Raw genomic sequence first — 15,213 nt, forward strand, 5'->3', positions numbered from 1 at the left:
TACCCCGTGTGAGCAGCTGTTTTTGCGTGTTGCCCTTAAATCTAGTAAGTCTGGGTTGTTGGTAATAAGTGACCACACTGAATTTTCCTGAATGTGGAAAACCAAAACACTCTCATAAGGTTCCCTTAAGACTCTTGACCCTTTCTGTCCTTGCACTCAAAAGACGGTGACAAAAATGACAAACCTCAATTCTGACATTGAAAACGAAGTAGATTAGGAGATAAATTAGCAGGAAAATTATAAAAGTAAAAGTATTAGGAGCGTAAACTAAGATTGGAGTTGCAGGTGTAGTGCATCAAACAAGCATCTAATCAGTCTAATGTAGTGAGCAACAATGAAATGAGAATACTTGATCAGTGAAACACTTTAAATCTGAAGTGACACAGATCTCTGTATTCAGCTGATGCACACACAGGCTGTTAGTGACGTACACACCATCTCTTAGCCGTCATGTTGTCCCGTGCCTTCTGTTGAATAACTGAGCTGTGTTACTGCATGTATTAGGACAATGTCGACAGTTTACTTTCAAATGCCAGGTGCCACCTCCAGGCTTTGCTGCACAAACTTGGACGGAGATGCTTGAGGCGCACTCAACACAAATGTCATTGTTTTTCACATTCTGCGAAGCTCATCTATGAAGATGGCGACGGAGGAAGAGTGTTAAATCTTGTGTTTGTGTTGTGTTTATTTGGCAAAAGACCTTGTGTCGGATCCAGATTAACTTGGTGTTCTAAAGAAGGAAAAAAAACCTCACTGATATGAATATATTGTGATTATATATATATTTAAAAATGATATTTACAAGTTTCCAGAATTCTCCCCCTGTGCTTGATAGCTGACATCTTTCATTCATTTGGTCGTTTTGCTGAGACCTGATTTCTGTTGATTTATTTTTTTTTCCTTGTCACTTTTGTGCAACTCGCAAGCTGTGTGTTTGTTGTGCATCAGAAAGGTTTGGAGGAGACACCAAAGTCCTCTGTTTAAAAAAACTGTTTGTCATGTCTGAGCACAAGCCTGGCCAACCTTTGTGTTGCTGTTGTGTTGTAGCCAGCTTTTGTACATTTGCCTTGCACGTGAACTGAAAGACAGCAGTCAAAACCCAAGCTTTTGATTGTTAGACGGCAAGTTCTGCGCACTTCAAGGTTTTAAGTTCTGAAAATTAAGTCCGGAAGCTTTTAAGGTTAATTCCATGAATAGTTTTTATGTTGAGTGAAGTTTTTCCAAAATGCAGAAAACAGACAAATGGATGAATTCTATCTGTACTGGGTGCGAGCAACCTTTGCCATGAAAACAGGAGGACTTCTCTGTGCACTCGTACACAGATCTGACAGGCTGGTTCGCACCTCTGAGAACTTTGGAATCTGTGGATTTTGGCTTTCTGAGCTGCTTCATGTAGTCCTGACTATGATGTGGAGATCAAGCGTCTGTTGGGGACTCTCCATCTGCTGCTGGGCTCCTTCTTCATCTTGTGGCTGCAGACAGTTATTTTTATGTTTTGGCTCCTCAAAACTGCAGTGCAGTGCTTTAAATGATAGATTTTTGTGAAAGGAAATCAGGAGCCTGATGAGTCATTGTCCCTTTTTCTGAATGTTTCCAATTGTCAGCTTCTGCTCACCTTTTTTTTTTTTATCTGCTTCTGCTTCCTTTTTCATGCGTCTCTTACGCTGCCTCTTCTGCTCTTCTATCACTCTCTTCTACCACTCCTGTCCTTTCCGTCAGTAACCGCGTTCTCTCTGCACTGTCCTCTGTTTTTTCTTTCTTCTCTCCTTCAGCTATCTGCTCTCACCACTTTCTTCCTCTCTACTGCCTTGTCACTTGTGCATCTTTCCTTCCAACCTCCTCTGGCTCTTTGCTTCTGCTGTGATCACCACCCACTCCTTTAACCTGCTTCAACCGCATTGAAGTGGAAGCGATGGGGGATTTCTGTCTGAAGCTGTCGGCCCACTTACTTCCGGGAAACGCATGATTTGCCTTGTCTTGCTTTCTTTTTCCAACTCACCCCATTTCACTTTTCCTGAGTGGGGTTGTGCAAAGTTGCACAAACTTTGATGGTTGATGAGCCCATCTCGATGTTGCAGAATTCTGTTGGTCAAACTTTTGAATTATACCTGCAAAAACAACTAATCAACACCTAATACCATATCTAACTACATCTTTTTGCATTTATCCAATTTTTTTAATTGATTTTCTTCGTACCGTAGAGCTGTAGTTAGCCGAGAGGGGTCCCACTGGTTAAAGTTCTGGATTGAGTGTCCTGTTTGGTTGGTTAGTCGCACTCCGGTCACTCGTGTGTGTCGCTGTCTGTTCTGTCTTGGGGCTTTGCCCAAACTGGTAACAAGTTCAAGGCAGCTGGTTCTATGAAAAGAGGAATTTTTCTCCAACTCTGTGAAATTCAGGTCAAAGACAGAGGACGAATAAGAAAGACTTTTTTACACAAGAAACCTATTTGAACCTTTTGAAGGCCATTAGCAGTGCTGCAGAGAAGGCCGCTGTATGCCCTGCAGTGGCTTCCTCTGGTTACTGTCACTTTTCTTTATTTTTGGTTTATCTATGCCTACAAGGGCTGAAACATTTTTCATTTGTTGGATTCAATTATATTTCGTAGGTAAAAGCAGTGAAACAAATTAAATGAATATGCAGCATTTAGCTTGAGCTCATTTAGATTTCAAATCAATTTTAAGGGGAAGTTTTACGTTGTGAGAACATATTGGGAATATTATATATATATAAGAATATTAGTCATCTGTGGTTGAATATGTTATGCAAAGCCAACTTGGCTTTGCAAACTTGGTTTTACAAATGTAAAACGGTAAAGTGTCCTCACAAAGCTGCACGTGTGAGTGTTATGGATTAGATCTTCATTAGCAGCAAATAACCTTATAATCTGTATGTACTGACTCCTGAATGCTTCTGTGTTCTGGGACAAAGATTTCAGTGAAGGCATGCACACGTGTGCCCCCCACCCCCGCCCCATCAGTGATTCTGTGGATATTTCACAAAGTTATGAATAATGATTTGACACCATACCTTCTGCAATTTTAAAGACGGGATTCTTTCTGCCTTTGCTTTAGTGCAGAGAGCAGAGGGTTTTATGCACCTGCTGTCTCCACTTTCTTGTGTGTAAAGGCAGAAATGCACTGATGCGAGTGTGAGCGCATGTGTGTTGTGCTGGCCGTCCCACGCTGACAGGGTACATGGATTCTCCATCCTGCTGGTATATAAAAAGGAGGTGAGGGCATCAAGCTTTGCCTGCTTCACTTATATTCACATATAACCATGTATCCACTGGCACGCTCTGTATCTGCCTTTATCCAGATCTTCTTATATTTTCCCTCTCCACACTCGGTAATGTGAACAGCTGTGAACAACGAGGTTCATTGCTCCCTGCCTGTCTCCCTGAGTGAAATGTGTGCAATATTTATTTCATAGGGATTCCCCTCCCTCCATGCTGGATGGCTGCTGGCCCTGTTCTCATGTCCCGAGCTGACAGAGGACATCACTGTCACTCGTGGATCACGAGGTGTGTCTGAGACGGAGACAGAGAGTGAATATGAGGAGTGAAAAGAACAGTGGAACACTGGGCCTCCTTGAAAGTATGGGTATGCGCAGCAAAAATGAGGAATGCAGAAAGCGTCATCTGGTTTGTGAAGTACTGCATATACACAGTCTGTGCTGCGCTGTGCACAGTGTACACAGACACGAGGACCCTCTGGTCGTCTTCCCAGTGTTCTGGATAATTCCCTCCTCAGGGAGCTGCTGAACCTCAAAGAGAGGAGTAAAGTTTATCAAATTATTTGTCAAAGTAGGAATAATTGCTTGCTGGCTTTTATTCTTTACCACAAGAGTGTCAATTCAAAGTAGACAAATATTCTAATGTTACTGTTTTGACACATACTGCAGAGGAGGCTTAAATGTCACGTTATGTTTATGCATTTGGCAGACGCTTCAATCCGAAGCGACTTAGCCACTTATGGCCAAGACTCTAACAGTCTTGCCTAAGGACCCCTACTGGAGGTAGTACCTTTCATGCGGAGGGCTCAAGATTCAAACCCAGGTCAACTTACCACGACACTATCCGCACTCTTCTTTTAACCCAGCCATCCACCTTCCAGCTGCGCACGACCGCAGGGAGACACATTAACACCACACCTTCCTAAGCGGAGGCTCATACTACAGTAGGTGTCAGCGGTAACACGTTTTACAAGGATCACACCCTGAAAAGGTCAACTATAATATAACGACTAAATAGTTTTTCTTAATCTTTTGTGGCATCATGTTTTTGTGTATTCACATAGCGGACCCAGTGAATCTTACATTTCATCGCGGGGTGTATAGATCCCAGCTGCCATTGGGCGAGCATCATGGTACACCTTGGACAGGTCACCAGTCCATCATAGGGCCAAAACCGAGATAACCAACTATGCATGCGCATACTTATGCTCAATTTAGAAGCACTATTTACCCTGCCATGCATTTTTTTGGACTGTGGAGGGAAGACAGAGTATCTGGAAAAAAAACACACACATTGAGAACATTAAAGGCCACAGCAGGGATTCAAACCAGCACCATCAAGCCGAACACCATTAATCACGTTAAACTTTCTGTTTTTAGTGTTGATATCAAGTTTGAGCTCATGCTTATCAAAATTTATTTTTAAATTACAACAGTTGTGTGTATGTCTCTCATATGTAAAAGCATACCCATGTTGCATCAGGTCACGGTGGGTTAAGCACCTGCAGGTTGAATACAGGACACAATTGGATACCATCATGTGATGGATTTCCAGTGAACCCATAATTTTCTTGGACCTCACCCATCTTTTAACTGGCAGTTTTAATATTGTCTCTGGAAAGCAAGGAACCCATTGTTTCTTCACATTTTACACCCCTGTCCTATGATCTTTTTGTGCTTGTTTTGAGCTAACTATAAACGTATATTTCCTACAATGAGTGTGGTTCACAAAGTCGTTGGCAATGCATTTGTGCATACACAAATAAATACAGATGAACCCATAGTTGCATAGAATATTTAGTTTTAGTTTTATGTTCTCCGTGTTGGCTATCACTTTAAAGCCTCCGTGGTTTTACTGTTAGATCACTTTTCTGCCGTGATCTGATATTATTTACGAGGCTGAAAAGCACATCTGATGTCAGCTTACTTGATGATCTAGTTGAGGTAATTTTTTTTTTGTTTTGGGGTTTATGTCCGTTCAGACCGATAGGTCAGGCCACATAAGGGCTATTTATTACTGTGCTCAAAAGAGGGTTTCAAGGCAAAGTTTGAGACGGTGATAATGGAAAAGTATTGTCCTCTGTTCGAAAGAGGGTTTAGATAGAGGTCAAAATGGCAAATTGGCTTATATGACTCACATAAGTTACCCCCCTTACAGTGATGGCTACAGTTTGTGTCGTAACCCAACAGATGTGACCCTGAGTGTTTTTGTGCAACAGAAGGGGCAAAATATGTGGATAATTTGTATTGTTTGATGCACAAGACTCGCTGACAACAGTAATCGTGTTGTCACTGTAGTCTTCTTATATGGTGCTTTTGAACATGTGACCAGTGTTTCTTCTACACTGAACACAGTTCCCCTCCTACATTTAAAGTGCAGGTAAACCCTGGAAATAAGAAATTGTAATTTAGATTTTCGTCTATTTTCTGAGTTTCTTCTTCTATTTGGATAGACGATGTGTGTGTCTGAGTCTGCTTTTATTCTCGTAAGACTGGGTATTGACTGTCGACCCAATTGGCCCGAGAGGTGTGCTGATGTCGACCACAGACTGAGTCATTGTGGCGTAACAGTGTACGGGGGGCATCTCTCTCAGAACACAGTCATTTATTTTAGACCTCAGAAGCTATTACAAGGACGTGCACTCATTTCCTGCAGACTTGCTCTAACCTTGAGCATGACCAATACTATCCTACAGCTTACCCTAAGCCAAGGGTTAACTTGTGTCACCCTCTATGTCCTTTAAGGTCTCAGTTTACATAGTTTTGTTATAAAAACTTGCAAAAATTTAAATACTTTTCCTAGACAAGAGAGACACTTCTGTCTTTTCTCTGGTCATTGACTCTGTGTTTGATATGCAAGTCAAAAGATGCCCCCAGCTTCTATTCCCTGCACACATAAGAGCCCCTAATTTGTAAATTATGCTGTAAAGGTAAAATACTTTCCCAGCATGTCTAGAAATGTTATCTGCATTCAGTTCACGTAATTTAATGCGTCTCATTTGCAGCTGATATGGCAGCTAGTCCTTGCCAGTCACAAGAACTCTGAGCTTCCCCATGTTTTGGGTTTGTTACTTTACTTGCCTCCTTTTCTTTGGGCGTGGATGGTTTTGACATAATTTCAAAGTAAATTATAGCTATTATAGCATTATCCACCTATCTTATCAAGTCAGCTGTTTTGGCATTGAAATACAAAAGCAAAAGCTTGGTAATAGTGTAAATATGAGATTATCACAAGGTAACCTCTGTGGATCATCAGCATGAGTTATATTATTAAAGCCCGAACAGCCAGCACCGTTCCGTGCTGGTTTTCAGCTCGGACTTGAACTGCAGCGGCAACCTTTCATGCTTCTGCTTTGACCTGCTCCATGAGGCTCATGTGCTCAGCATCACACTCTATGTTCTGCCCCAGATAATTACATTTAGTCTCATTCTTTACGCTAACTGGTCAGCCCCATAACAGGTGAACAGAAGCAGCTGCTCTCCATGAGAGCGCCACTGACTCAACTTTTTTTTTGAGACTACAGCTTTATTTTCCTACTTTTTAATCACTTTGAGAAGACAGGTAAAAGAAGTTGGTTGATAGAACACAGATCGTCTTAAGTCTGCAGCTTGATCAGGCACTTTAGCCTGTAAAAGCAAGCATTAGGGGAGTTCTACAAATTGAGAATAGTCATAATATTTTATTGCAAAGGGTAGCTCTGTACAAGCCTGTTGAAATTTCTTTTTTTGGCTTCTGGGTCACAGCTTTCAGCAATGTCTTCATCTGAGGATGTATTTTTCTTGGATCCACAAGATTAACCCTCTGCTGCTCATTCATGCTCCGAAAATAGAAAATACAAAAGTTTATGAGTCATTTCCAGCCGTTCCTCTTCTGTCTAATGCCATGTGAGTGAGTCACCAAATCAGCAAACGAGACAGAATCACCCATGCTGTAATGCTGGGAGATACCAGAGTCATTCCGGGAGAGGCACTATGGAACATTTTATTATTCATGAGAGTTCATGCTCATGTGAGGGCACCACGAGGATACAAAATGTAAAGCCTCACCTTTACTCAGCTGAGAGGATGGATAGTCATACTCATATAGCAGATTTTCACATAAATACTTATCACTGAAAGCAATGTGTAACAAATGCATTAAACATCGATGTGCTGTAGATATCCTGTAAATCATATTGCTTTGATAAAACCACAAATTGTTGTTGAATTGACTAAAATGAGAATTATATATTTTCTAAAAATGCTTGAAAAGCCTTACATTTTTAAGGATGTTTTTCTTTAGCTTTTGAAGAAGTTATTCGAGAATATCATGATTGGACTCTCATTTGCATGCTCTGTGTATTATTTCCATATTTCCATTGTGTGTATTTGTATTTGTAAGTTTGCTGTAAACCAAACAACAATAACATCAACTAAAAATTAAATTTCTTCTTTTATGAAAATATTTTCATGCCCTTTGGTATTTAAATGATTATCTTCAGTCATTTCGACCATTTCGACCATGTGTAATGCTGTCACATTTCTGTGTGTGCTGGGTTCATGCCCGTCACATTTCTATTGCCTCTGGATAATGCTTCTTCTGGCCTGTCACAAAGATGGTACGAGGGAGTTTTTGTGGAGAATGGCTGCCACAGACACAAAGTATCACTGCACGCACATCACCCTGCACATCCTGAGCTCTGTAATGACATATTAGAATTTGATCAACCTACACCCGTTTGCATTGTGCACCGTGAGGTGAATTTCCACATCACCAAAAGCTGCACAGCCTGTAAAGGTCTCTGTGCTAATGTCAACAGTATTCTAGTGTTTACATATGACCAATGTGCATGGTGTAGAAAGCCATGCAGATGTTTTGGGACCACTGGTCAGAATTTCTTTACCTGTGGGCTGTTTGCTGAATAGAAGAACTGATCTCCAAATGACATGAAGTCAAACCACAAACCTTCTCTCATTCTCACAGCAGAATTCAACATCAGAGGTTTTTCAATAAACTAAACCGAGGCAACATTTCTGAAACCTGTTCAGTGAACCAATGAATTTGATGTCGAATATTTCAGCCACAACAAGTAAGTGCTTAAAAGAACACCCATCCAACTGTTCTGCACGGGGGTGAATCAGCCTTGCACTTTGGGCTTGTGCTGCAGCCAGTGGCACATTGAATATTTCCCTTGTCGAGAACAGAATAGATTCAATTAAATACAAACGTATTCTGTAAATAAACATCACAGCATACGGAAAAGCTAAAGATGTGAAGAGGATGCCTTTTACAACAGGATAATAATCTGAAACGCATCTAAAAAAATTCAAGATTCATTAGCTCAAGAGGTGCAAGCTGGAGGCTTTTCCATAGCCCTCATTGTGCTCAGACCAAAAAAATAATGAGGAATCTGGCCTCAAATGGCCAAACTGGCACAAGAATCTTAAGAACTACAGAGGCTGCCACTTAGAATTGCCTCTCAGTGCCGGTTTTTGCTATGGGCAATGTGGGCGACCGCCCAGGGCGCGCACTCTATGTGAGGGCGCACGAGCGCCCTCAAAAACGAAAAAAATCGCCAGTTTTCTAGACTACCACTCATTTCCATGTCAAGTTAGCGGAGTGGGCTCTGGGGCGCCCTCATTGTCACGTCAACTTGCTGCTGAGAGTCATACAGGTTGTGTGTGTCAGAAGAGGCAAGAGGGAGGGGGGGATAGACTGATCCCAGGCCACACAACACAAACTGCTGCCAATCCAAATAAACTGTATTTCATTCCTAAAATGAATTGTATACCTTCATGTAATCAATTGGGTTATGTGAAAAATGTAAAAAAAAATAAATTAAAAAAAATCTGTGCAGTCATCTACGTGAATTTGTTTACGTCACTTGACTCCGGTTGATTGACGGGTGAACGGACAGTGTTAATGGGAAAAGCAAAGGTAATAATGGCAAGTCATCTTGGATCATCATCATGGTAAAAGACCGAAGAAGCCATCAGGTGCCCAGTTTAGAAAGAGAAGAAACTAGAATTAGAATTGAGGCGTCATGTCATGCAACTAATTTCACCCATAGGCAACCTAGTCTAGTTTGTGTTTGCAACACAACAAGTGCAAATTCACACAGAAGTCCTGGATTATTTTTATTGTTATAAGTTATATGCTAAATTAAATAACTTCTAATGTACATTGACATTGCATTTTGTAAGCTACATGTGGTATACCTTTTTAACTAAATTGTAGTGTGTTATGCTTAGTTAATAGGATGTTAACAAATGTTAATAAAATGTGCATTATGGTCATTTTAATTGGGTAACTGATGCATGTGTGATGTTAGTGTGATCTAACTTATATAATATTGTATCTTAATTGTAAATTCAGGGGCACTTCTGAAATATTTTGGAGCTGGAGCACCCACTGGCCAAATGAGACAAACACTTCCACAGACATGGTCCTGGACCCTCATGAGGGGCCATCTGCCTCTGCAGCCACACAGGCCTCTTCAGGGATGGTCCTCGAGCCATCTACCTCAGCCTCAGCCTCATGTTCCTTGCAGGACTCCTCAGGTGTGTGTGTGTCTGTGTGTCTGTGTGTCTGTGTGTGTACTGTGGTGTATGTGTGCATAATTTTTGCATAATTCTTTACTTTTGTAAACGCTATAAATGCTGTGAATAACATGTATACTAATGACAATACCATTTTCTCTTTATTAGAAATGCCCCAACCAGAAATCCCACCAAATCCTGTGCCTGAGGATGAGCTTCTGTATACTGACCCTGCTAATTGGCCTTCAGTTCTGACAGACAGAATTTGGACACAGCTGGTTTGCAGAGGACCAAGTGAGGTACCTGCTGACTTTGTTTTCCCCAGGAATGAGTTGGATGGAAGAAGTTACCATCACCAGTATTTCAAGAAGACATTGGTTAACGGTTATTTTTAGTATTTTTAGGTTATTTAAGGATTTGTGTTGATATCTATATACTGTATTTAATTTATTTATCATGTTTTTTTCTCATTTTTTTTGTACCTTTTGAATTTAAGATTATATATAATAAAATAATACAAATAATATAATATGTTGTTGTGTTGGTGGCGGGGTAAGTCTTTTTTTTTGTGTGTGTGTGTGTGTGTGTGTGTGTGTGTGTGTGTGTGTGTGGGGGGGGGGGGGGGGGGGCAAGGGATGGTTCGCCCAGGGCGTAAATTTAGCCAGGATCGCCTCTGTTGCCTCTCACAGCAAAGTTACATCCAGTGGGACTAATATACAGAAGATTCATGTAGGACCTGGAAGAGAATCATTAGGAGGGGAAACCCTCAGACATGAAGCAACTGTCAATTGTAACAGAAATCTAGTCGGGAGGAATGGGCTAAAATTCGCGTAACAAGAACTAATAGGCAAGGCAAATTTATTTTTAGAGCACAATCGCTACATAGCTACATAAAATCAAAAGAAGGCAAATAAAATAATTCATAAAAAATAATCATTAATTAATTCAATTAAAGCGAAGAGTGCAGATAAAATACTTTCATTTGTCGCACAGCCAAAAAGAACTGTTTTCCGCCTGGATTTAAACATTGTCAGAGTTGAGGCCTGTCTCACATCTTCTAGAAGTAATAAATGATAATTTGCTGCAAAAAGTGTTTACAAAAAATTATACTGTTACAGGAGCGTTAGTAGATTACTCAGATTCATGCTTTGTGTTGGGACCAACCTAAAGGTTCTCACAGAATACCCACTAACATTTAATTGAGTTCAGCGATATGACCTTCCCATGATTTTTCCAATATTTTTCTCCAACCCACTGGGAACTCTGTAGGATGCATCCTTTATTTCTCTTTGCTTTGAGAGAGATTAGAGGAAGGTGTCAGAGTAAGTTGAGGACTCAAGAAGAGCAATTAAAATGATAAGAGGAGCAATTGGAGGAGATGGGAGGAGTTGAAAAAAGGAAATGGATTACAGCATGCATGAATGGATGAAATGGACAAGGAGTAGAAAATAACAATGAAGACTTGTGGCTGTTGTTGATAGCAAGGAACAAAAAGCTGCAACAGGAAATTAAATGACGAGATGCGACAAGATGAAGTCCCATCATACTGATTCTGTCCCACTAGGACAAGACAGTGATCAACTGTGACAGGTTACCAGACTGGAACTTAGAGAGTCTCATCTCATACTGTCAGTCCAAGACAAAAATGTCCCTTAGTGATGTGAATTTCTGACAACATTAATGCAGCAGGGGAATCGGTCACTTCAACAGGGCACGCTGTTACTTACAGTGCCAGTTGGAGGCAAACACATTTTAAATAACACGGAGGCTGGTGTGGAGGCTTTCGAGAGAAAGGAGGGAACTACACATATTTAATCAATTCACATACAAAAACATATGCAGCTGGTGGGAAATAGATGCTGATGTTGTCAGTTTGCTGTAACCAACCTATGGTAGCAGGGGCCATATGTATATCACTGAGTGTAGATCCATGACTAAAACTGTGTGTACACTGAAAGGCAGAAATGTGCATAGGTACTCTTTTTGCCTGATTCATAAATGTGTGTTCACATGGTTCTGACACTCCTTTATTTTTTTATTTGCACATCAAGACTAGATGTGAAAGTGATCAGCTCTGCACGTTCAGAGAAAAGGACCCTCAATAGGTAGGAAAAAAAAGGCAGATTATAGCCCAGCAGGTCAGAGTAGTTCTCAAGGTCTATATGTGATATTGCTAATGTCCTATGAGGTAATGGTATGCAAAAAATGACTGTGAAGATTTTCTCCTTGTAGTGCATGCTTGTGTGTTTGCTTACTGGCTTCTCTGCAGACCCCACAGTGAGCTCTAAGTAGCTCTGATTAAATCTGGCCTCCCTCTGATCCTCTCCATTGCTTTTAGGATGCAGAGATAATGTTTATTAGTAGAGACGGGTGGGGACTTTGCCAGGCTGATGCTTGCATGTTGTTCAAGTGTGGCTGTAATGGGGTGTAATGGGGGGATAATATAATTAGGTTGAAACTGGAGCTGTGGTTATTTTATGGAGTGTGTGTTCATGCACATATGAACTGTGAAATGCCTCTGTTGTATTAGGAAAGTGAGACCTAAGTTCTGCATCTTCTTTTGGTTGTACATGATTGAGATGTCACGTGTAACACTGCATTTGTTCAGAATCTGCTATATATGTGAGGCTTAAAGAAACATCAAGACATCTGGGGAAATAATCTTGTTCACCACTCTTTGGTTTGGATGGGAAGATTCATTTCACCCTCATATCTTAATAATTAATATGAAGTTGGAGTCACTATGCGGTTAAAAGGTCCAGAATAAGAACTGGAAACAGCCAGTCTAGCAATGTCCATTATGTATAAATCTACCTACTACTATCTCTAATTCTGTACAAATAGCAATATTTCCATTTTTGGGACAATGGAAAAAAATCTTTTTAAGTATTAAACTTAATCCAAATAATTGTTAACGTCATAAAACTCAAACTACTCTCAAACAGATAACTGTAACTGCTTTGGAATAATGTCGTAAGTGTCATAACCTCCAAGGTTAGGTTAGGTGGCTCACTAATTGGAGACAGTTCTCTGGAAGAACATCCATCTATACATCAATTTTCCATACCTGCTTAACCCAATTTGGGGTCACAAGGTGGCTGGAACCTATCCCAGTCGCCATCAGGCGAGAGGTGGAGTTCACCCTGAACAGGTTGCCGGTCCATCTAACGGAACAATGTGCAACAATTACCGAGATCTGGCGGTCAAGTTGGAGATGACAACCATTTCAAATGCCTTCCACTCACTATCTATCAACAAAAACTATCCAAATTGGCAGGATAAATGAACTGTCAAGGAGAAAACATGTAACTTTAATGTCATTCCAAAAAAGCTTTGCTTTTCATGAGCTATTTCAGTCGATGTCTGTTCCCATTTTTCTGCCTTTGCTGGTCCCGGAACCACTTCACTGTCTCATGATTCATGTTTCTCATGCTGATTCACATACTGGTTCTTGCGATATGTAAAAAGTCTGAGCTTCCATTTTTCAGATATATATCCTCTAACTTCTTGCAAAACGCTATTTTCGACCAGATCTCTGCACGTTCTTCTTCTTCATCACCTTCAGTACTATTCTTCTATATGTCATTAATTTGATGATATGGCTTTCTCCTTTGTAGTAGAAGGACCTGCTAAAAATAGACATGAATAGTTCATAACAGTTCATGGAGCAATGTGATTACTTGCTGAAAGTAGCAGTACTAGTAGGAAAAACATATTTAATTTTTTTTTCTCATACATCTTTGTTGTTGTTGCACACTGCAGTTTTAGTGTTGTCACTTCATTTCACATCTGTGCCTCAAACACTCAACCGCCTGGTTGAAGTTGGAGTTACCTTAATGCATACAGCTTGGTTGGATGATGATTACCTGCAAGAAGTAGAACCGGGGGGAAATAAGTCTGTTTTGGAAATATTCTAAAAGTAGAATATACTCATACTGATAGTGATGAAGTCATCAAAACAGTAAACATTACTCTCTCCAAAGCCACCAAAAGGTCATTTGACCCGACGTGACACTGGAGAGGGTGGTCTACTGTGGTTATTTCAAGCATTAGTTCAGCTCCAAACAGGTAAAATCATAAAAGTCACACAATAATATATAAATAACTAATAAGTGAAATCACTAAATCAAACCCTACTTAAACCATTCATTTTCATCCGCTCAGACAAGGTCAGGTCTCAGAGGCAACAGGTCCAGGAGAGAAACCCAGACATCTCCAGCTCCTCCTGGGGGATACCGAGGCGTTCCCAGGCCAGAAGGGACCTATGATCCCTCCAGTGATTCCTGGGTCTGCCCCGGGACCTCCTCCCAGTAGGATGTGCCCGGAAAACCTCCTCAGGGAGGCGACCAGGTGGCATCCTAACCAGATGCCCTGTACCACCTCTGCTAACTCCTTTCGATATGGAGAGGGTATGTCTGCAGTTTGGCCCCTCTCCCATAGAAACACCTAGTGACTTTGATCTCTGTCAAAATCTGTTAAACGAGAAATTCAGTCCAGTCAAATTTTTCCTGTTTTCTCAAATTAGAACAGTTGACCAAGCCTCACATATAGGTTATCAAATCGGTTCTAATTTTCGATTGCCTTTTTTTTGTCATGATTTGATTAAATCTGTAACAAAGCTCATCAACTGGAAGTGAAGTCATTTCTCTGCAAGATTAACTGGCTATTAGCTCTAGGACACAACATACCCCCTAAAACAATCTTTTTTTCCACAATGAATATGTTCTCCTCAACCATTCTTTGATGTGACATCTTACATTTTTTGTACTTGCACTTGTTTTATACATATATGTACATATTTTCTATTTCACCTTTTGTCCGACTACTTTCTGTTCATGCTGACATAATTAGCTGGAGTAATTTTGGTAAGTATGTTTAAGATAACATCTTCCTCTTGCATTCACATGACCAAAAAGACAGCTAAAAGGTGGTTTGACCACAAAGATGTGTGCATACGGAGAGGGCCTGCTGCATTTCCTATCTCCATTGTACTGTGTTCACACACATGTATGTGCGCTCACTCATACATCATGAGCGTGTGACAATAGGTGTCGCTTCAGATTGCGTCCCTTGTTGATGTATGTTACGAAGTGAAACAAATCTTGGTTGCTGCTTATGGACATTTGTTGACAGGCAAAGAACTATTTGGTTCTGGCTGTTGTTTATTGTCACTATTACTCTGTGTTTGAATCATAACAGCTGATTGGTATTTATCTGCTTTGCTGCTGCTTTGTGTATCACTCCTGCAGTTCATATTCAAATCTGAGTTTTGTTTTTGTTTAAACAATACTGTCTTTTTTCTTTCTCCCTGTATCTGCTCGTGATCTTTTCCGATCTCCTGTAGCTTACTGTTACCTTGTGGACATATAGAGGGAATCAGTGGACACATAGCCTCTATAATCAACGCGATATCTTATTCTCTGAATTACTGGTCTATTATTTCAAACGACATATTGTTTGAAT

This window comes from Odontesthes bonariensis, chromosome 13 (assembly GCF_027942865.1).
Source record: "Odontesthes bonariensis isolate fOdoBon6 chromosome 13, fOdoBon6.hap1, whole genome shotgun sequence".
Classification (NCBI taxonomy): Eukaryota; Metazoa; Chordata; class Actinopteri; order Atheriniformes; family Atherinopsidae; genus Odontesthes; species Odontesthes bonariensis.